Below are 6,863 nucleotides of genomic sequence, written 5' to 3' on the forward strand. Positions count from 1 at the left end.
TTCTTGTGCAAACACATCTCAGAAGCAAATGAGACAATTTTTTTTTTTTTAATTTCATTCAGATGTCCTCATTGTCGTTATTAGTTTGAAAGAATTCCAAAGCTTCAGGAATTTAAAACCCAGGAAGCTAAAACGTTTCTAATATTTGCTTGCAGGAAAAAACCTGCTGGTGAGATGGTTCCAATGAGAAACCAAAGTATTTAATGCTCTATCTCTGGTCATTTTTAGTTTTTTCCCTATCATTTTTAAGGATGGTGAGAGCTGGGTTGCAGTTCTCTGAAGGTCAGAATTCTGAATTTAAGTTCCTCATAACCACACCGACTATTTAGAATATTTTGGGTGGGGTAAATGCCATAAGGTGATAAAGGAGAGAGTGGGACTAGTTAGGGGTGGCCAACATGGTTTGATTCACTGTACAGACTGAAATTTCAGTGCCTCATAAGGGGGGAAGGACTATTTGCCTAGATAGCCGTTAGATGATTAGGAGGGCCAACCAGGCAAAAGTCCATAGACCATGAATTATGTCCTTGACAAAGTGCGCTGTGGCTTTTGACTTGCTTTTGTGTCACACGAAGAGCTGCAGGTTTGGAGAACGGCTCAATCTTGACCTAAGTTCAATAATTGTACCTCCAAGAATGCACCTGGATGGTCACTGCCACATGTGTACATAAGCGTATGTGTGTGTGTGCATTCATGGGAGTGTGCATCTGTGTGCCCCTGGGCAGACATGCCTGCATCCAACTCCAGCCACCTGGCTCTTTCTAGGGCTTCCTAAGCTCCTATGGTACCACTGTTTGTTTGTTTTTTTTTAATTTTTATTTTTTAGTTGTAGTTGCACACACTACCACTTAGTTATTTTTATGTGGTGCTGAGGATCGAACCCAGGGTCCCACACATGTGAGGTGAGCACTCTACCGCTGAGCCACACCCCCAGCCCCACGGTGCCACTGGTTTGATGGTCCCTTGGCTCGGCTGTGGTGCCCAGATGTTTAGTCAAACACCGGCTGTAAAATTGTTTCTTTTTGTGTTTTAAGATGTGATTAAAATTTGAGTCAAAGGACTCTGAATAAAGCAGGATCTATAATGTGGGAGGACCTCTTCTAGTCAGGTGAAATGTTGGGGAAAATACTGATTCTCTGGAGCAGGAAATTCTGCCTCCAGATCCGACTTGAACCCCAGAGCCAGCTCCTCAACCCTTCCCTGGCTCTCCAGCCTGCTCTCCAGATTTTGCATGAGCCAGTTCCTTAAAATCAATAAATCTCTCTCCGCACACACTCCCGATAGGCTCTGCTTCTCTGGAGGACCCTGACCTGCTCTGGCTGATGGATTGATTCATGGCCTGCTTCTCTGGCTGGAATCTGAGCAGTGTTACCATCAGTGATGTTCAGCAAACATTGCCGTCCATCTCCTAGATCCCTGGCCCAGGAAGTGAGGCCCTGCCCTGGCTCTCCCGGGTCCCCGGTCAGAGAAGGACCCCAGGTTGCTGAAAGGAGAAACATAACTTGACCTTGAATGAGAAAATGGGAGAAAGTTTTTGGCAGGAAAAGTGTCATTTTTTAATGAGACAGGTAGAGGAATTCCTTCCAGGTTGCCTGGACCAAGGTTATCAGAATTGTTACCAAAGCAGCCCCATTTTGCCCACGGTACAGTAGGCCAATCACTGAAACAATGAGTTTTGCAAAAAGAGTGAGTTGATTTGCAAGGCAGCTAAGTGCAGAGGTGGAAGACCTAAGTCTGAACCCCGCTCTGTGAGGATCGGCTTTAGAGATATCAATGGGACAAAGGAGCAGGGTGGAAAAGTGACTGAGGGAGAAGTAGTAGGTGACCTGCGCATGTGAAATCAGTCTTCGTGGGTTCTTCATGGAACACATGTTGAGAAAATGGCTTCATTAGCATGATCTGAGGGTGGAGTTTGAGCCTCTTGAAGTGAAAAGCTCACCCATTGGGCTGGGGATGTGGCTCAAACGGTAGCGCGCTCCCCTGGCAGGCGTGCGGCCCGGGTTCGAGCCTCAGCACCACATACCAACAAAGATGTTGTGTGCACCGAAAACTAATAAATAAATAAATATTAAAATTCTCTCTCTCTCTTAAAAAAAAAAAAAAGAAAGAAAAGCTCACCCATTGGATATTCAAACAGGCCCAAGTGAAGAGTCAGTGGTTCATGACAAAGTGGCCTCGACATCTCTGAAAAGTGCCCAGGCAACAGATATCATGGTGACCCACACATTGGAGGCACTGTCTTTAGCAGAGCTAATGGGAAACTTATAATCTGTTGTCTATCTATGTAACCTCTAAAATAAGTGGTTTAAAAAAGAAAGTCATCTAACAGCCCAGAAAGCAAGAGGGCTTATTTTAATTTTCCCTTAGTTTCAGAATGACGGTGGAGAGGAATTACCCTGGTGTTAATAATCATGAGCTGAATCTCGCCTCAGCTCATCTGTATTGTTCTGAAGTTTAATAGCCCTCTTTGCACTACTTCTCAGGCATCCGAATCCCATAGGCAACTTTTTAAAATGCAAACTACTAGATCCTACCCTCTTGAGTTCCCAGGTCTGGGTTAGAGTGTGGAAAAAAAAGAAGAAAGGGCAGAACCTTCTGCTTTAGAGATACAGCTCTGTATGGTTACAGAGATATGGTTAGAGATACAGCTCTGCTAAAGAGCTTGTGTTGGAAACTGAATCCCCAAAGCCATCGTGTTGAGAAGCGGGGCTGAGGGGGCGCTCTGCCCTCATGAACGAGTTAATGCCTATTTTAAGAGGACTTGGGTCTTCGGGGTCGATCTCTTGCTGTCTCTCGGGTGCGTTCTTGCCCTTCCACCTTCCACCACAGGATGATAAGCCAGAATCCAGAACCTCAGGCCCAGAGCTCCTTCCCGCGGTGGGGCAGCTACGAGACATCACAACAGTCACAACAATCTGACGTGGCGAGCCCTGTGGCTGGTCACTCTTCCCACCGGGCCTCCAGGCCTCCGAGAGGCCCTGGCATTATTCCAGGGAAGTGAGAGGTGGGGCTTTTCCATCAGACCCTCCAAACCATTCGGCACTGATGTCATTAGTCAACAGCAAAATCAAATCCAAGTTTTTGAGAGTCCAAGCCTCTACGGTAACAATGACTAATGCTTTATAAAATCAATATTGATTATCAATAAGTTGAGTTTCTAAAATACAAAGGAGACATTTGAAAGGATTTTTATCAACGATGAGTGATATGCTATAGCACTAGCAGAGGTCTTTGAGCTGCCTAGATCAGATCGAATTAGAATAAAATGCTTTCTCTTTCCAATTAGAGCTATAAGGAGCCAGGGCATGTCTCGGGATGTCTGGGGAAGGGCCCTACTGGGTGAGGTCCAAGGAATTGATATATAACGCCCTCCTGTACTGCCATGTACATCCTACCCCAGGTCCAAGTGGCTGTGCCTCTCCACTGACATACACAAATTCTTCCTGGTGGCTTGACATTTTTATCTTCTGTCTAAATCTGAGAAATGGGCCATCTGTGAGAGTAGAACTTTAAGTCTTCTAGGACATCGGGTCTCAGGTTTGATTGGCAGATATTTAGAGGTTAAATATCTCCAAGGGCCTCTGGAAGTAGCACTGTCTGGTCTCTGTTCTCCATCTCACCAATCCCTGCAAAGAGGTGTCTTCATTGTCAAGTTTCTTACCTGGATGAACACCTTTTTTTGTCTATCTTCTGCAAAGGGATTTGGAAGGGAATGCTACCCAGACATTTAATGCAAAGTATCTCAGGGCTGCTTAGAAAAATTTTGTGCACTCAATCAAGAAAAGAAAGCCCCATAAGCAAAGCCTCAGATTAAGGTGTCATATAGGCCTGTTTTTGACAAGATTCTCAAATGTTCTTGCTTCTCAAGCATCTTTCCTTTGAGGGTCATTCTTGGAAAGTGCTGGAATAGCCCCGGTTTCTGGGTGTGATTCACTCTCAGCTGCTTGTTTCTCCGGATTGCATTGTCTTTATCTTGTCAAATCACCTTGAAATTGAAACGTTTTGAAAAAAAAGAGCTGGATTTCTAGTGTCAGACAAAACTTTCCTTTTGTAGGATTTTTAGCATTAATAATGCATTGTCCCAGCCAGAGAGGCAGCCCTAGGGTCAGCTCTGGCCTTGCCCACTACCCGACCCTGGCATGATTGGTCATCTCTGCAGAGAGGAAACTCCTCCTTGGAGGGAGTGCCTGGTCACTCCGAGAGCTGACCACATCCTGGCCCTGGCAGGAGCCATTCTGAAAAGCCTTTGATCTCAGTTCCTGGCAGCCCTTCCAGCCTGGGAAGAGGACAGAAGACTCCATCCCTTTGCCCATGAATGGGCACTGGTTGGGGCCAGCTGTCTCCTGCACTTTGGGGAGACATTCTGAGTCTTGTCATCAAATCCCGTCATCAGCTCTGCCATGGCTAGGAAATCCCTTGGCAGATTTTGTGCCAGACTCCTGTCCCAAACCCTTCACCTTCACCCTGGACCTCATGGCTCACGGTCGTACCCTTCTCTGTAGCCCGTCTCCGCGTGACTTCCCACCCTGGTTAGGACAGCTGAGTTCTGGCACATCACATCCCTGTGACTCAAATGGAGTCTCTGGGCTGCTCACAGCCCCTGTTCCGGCCCCTCCACCACCCATCCTGCAGCCACTGAACCCTGCCCTGCTCCATTGCCCCTGCCCCCCATGACTGCGGTACCCCACAACACAATCCACGTCTGCCACTGGACTGCAGTCTTTGGGATGCTCCAAAACCTGCACCGGGAGAGCTTCCTCTGGGATTCTGGCCATCAGACATCCTTTAGAAGCCCTCTTTAGGACCCTGCAGAGTGAGTTCTTCCTTGGATGTTTGGGTGAAAGATGCCTCTATGACAATAAGTCGCCCCCCATGTCACAGGAGTGCCGTTTTCAGGTAAGCTGCCAAGGACCCCACAGGGACAGCAGACAACTGTGTGCCATCTCCCGTGGCCCTGCAGCCACGGTGGCTGAGCTTGGCTGTTCTCCCTGCTGCTCCTCCATGACCAGCCAGCTCCTCCCTCCCCAGCCGGGCCCCTGCGGTGACTCTTCCCACCCCGTTCACTGACCATTTGTTTATTCTTACTAAATTTCAAAGAGTAAAAGATGTTTTTCAAACATGAATTTGTGTTGTTGGCCTTGAACTCTCCTTGTAATCTCTCTGAGTCTCAGGCACAGTGAATCAGAACCCAGATATGGAAAACGAACATCAAAATATTCAGACAGGTGCCGTGGGGCACCCCTGTCCTGCCAATGACTCAGGAGGTTGAGGCAGGAGGATCGCAAGTTTGAGGCCAGCCTCAGCAATTTAGCAAGACTCTAAAAAAATAAAAAAGGGAGGAGATGAAACTTAGTGGTAAAGCATCCCAGGTTTCATTTCACCCCAAGTACCAAATAATAATAATAATAATGATGATGATTCTCATGATAAAGTTGTATTTGTCACCTGTTTTTGAAAATAATGATCACCATCGGTTCACCAATCTTCAAAGAATGTGGTTGTAATTTAAGAAAAAAAAAAAGAAAATATTTTCTACACTGTTACTCAGTAAATGGAATTTTTAGACTGAAATGAATGTGTGTGTATGTGTATGTGCACCTAGACGTAAAGCTTACGTATCTATGGGAGTCAGCACACATGTAGGTTTGAGGAGACTGTGCTTGAGTTGTATGTCTATTTGTATCACACGTGTATTAAATACACGTAGTATATATATATATATATGCTGTTCAGTTTGGGGTGTATTAGACAAAATATAAACCCCAAAGCCACACCCCCAATAACCTACCTCCTCCAGCCACACCCTACCTGGACATTTAGCATCTCTTCAGTGAGTGGAAAGTCATTCACAACCACGACTTCATTAGCCCCAGTTTTACTTGGACTTTTCTGGCCACACTGCAAGTTCTTCAAATCTTTCTTCTCCTGATTATCACAATATACTTGCCTAAAAGCCGCCAACAGTATCCATGCCACTGCCCGAATGTTATCTAGAAATGTCTTCCACCAGATTAAGAAATTCAGCCTCACTGAAAGATTCAGGACATGGGCAAAATCCAGACCACTTCTTGGCCAGAACAGAACACGAGCGGCCTCTAGTCCAGTTTCCTATAGTGTCCTCATGAGCCCTGTCTTTACAGTCCACAGAATTTCCTGTTCAGCTTCTCTTAAAACAACCTAAGTGTTTTCCAGCTCGCCTGTCTCAATTTTCCAAAATTCCTCTTATATTTTCTGAAAAGCTCCCAAAGTTTCTCAATAGTCAAGTTAGTCCTAGCAACAACCCCATTTCAATTTCTGTTTCGGTCAGCTTTTTGGCTGCTGTGACCGAAAGACCTGACAAGAGCCATTAGAGGAGGAGAAGTTTATTTGGGGCTCACGGTTTCAGAGGTCTCAGGGGATAGAATGCCTGGCCTGATGCCTGAGGTGAGGCAGAACATCAAGGCAGAAGGGTGGAGTGAAGGAAACAGCTCAGGACATGCAATCAGAAAGCAGAGAGACCAAGCTTGACTCACCAGGAAGGCACACCCCAGCAGCCGCCTGTCTCCTCCAGCCATACCCTACCTGCCTACAGTCACCACCCAGTTAACGCATTCAGGAGGGCTGATGCTCTGATGGTGGAGGCTTTCAGAACCCAATCATTTCCCCCCTTTCTTGCAGTATCTCTCACACGAGCGTTTGGGGGACACCTCCTATCTAAACCATAACCGGGTATCTGTTGGACATGTGGAGTCTGGAGTTCAGAGAGAGGTGAGGCTGGGGGTCTCTAGGGGACACTCACAGGTAGGGTTTAAAGCCGGGAAGCAGGTGGAGGAGAGAAGAGATTGAGGCTAAGCCCTTGGGGCTACAAGGCTTGGGTCACCAGA

Source organism: Callospermophilus lateralis, chromosome 17 (genome assembly GCF_048772815.1).
Source record: "Callospermophilus lateralis isolate mCalLat2 chromosome 17, mCalLat2.hap1, whole genome shotgun sequence".
Lineage (NCBI taxonomy): Eukaryota > Metazoa > Chordata > Mammalia > Rodentia > Sciuridae > Callospermophilus > Callospermophilus lateralis.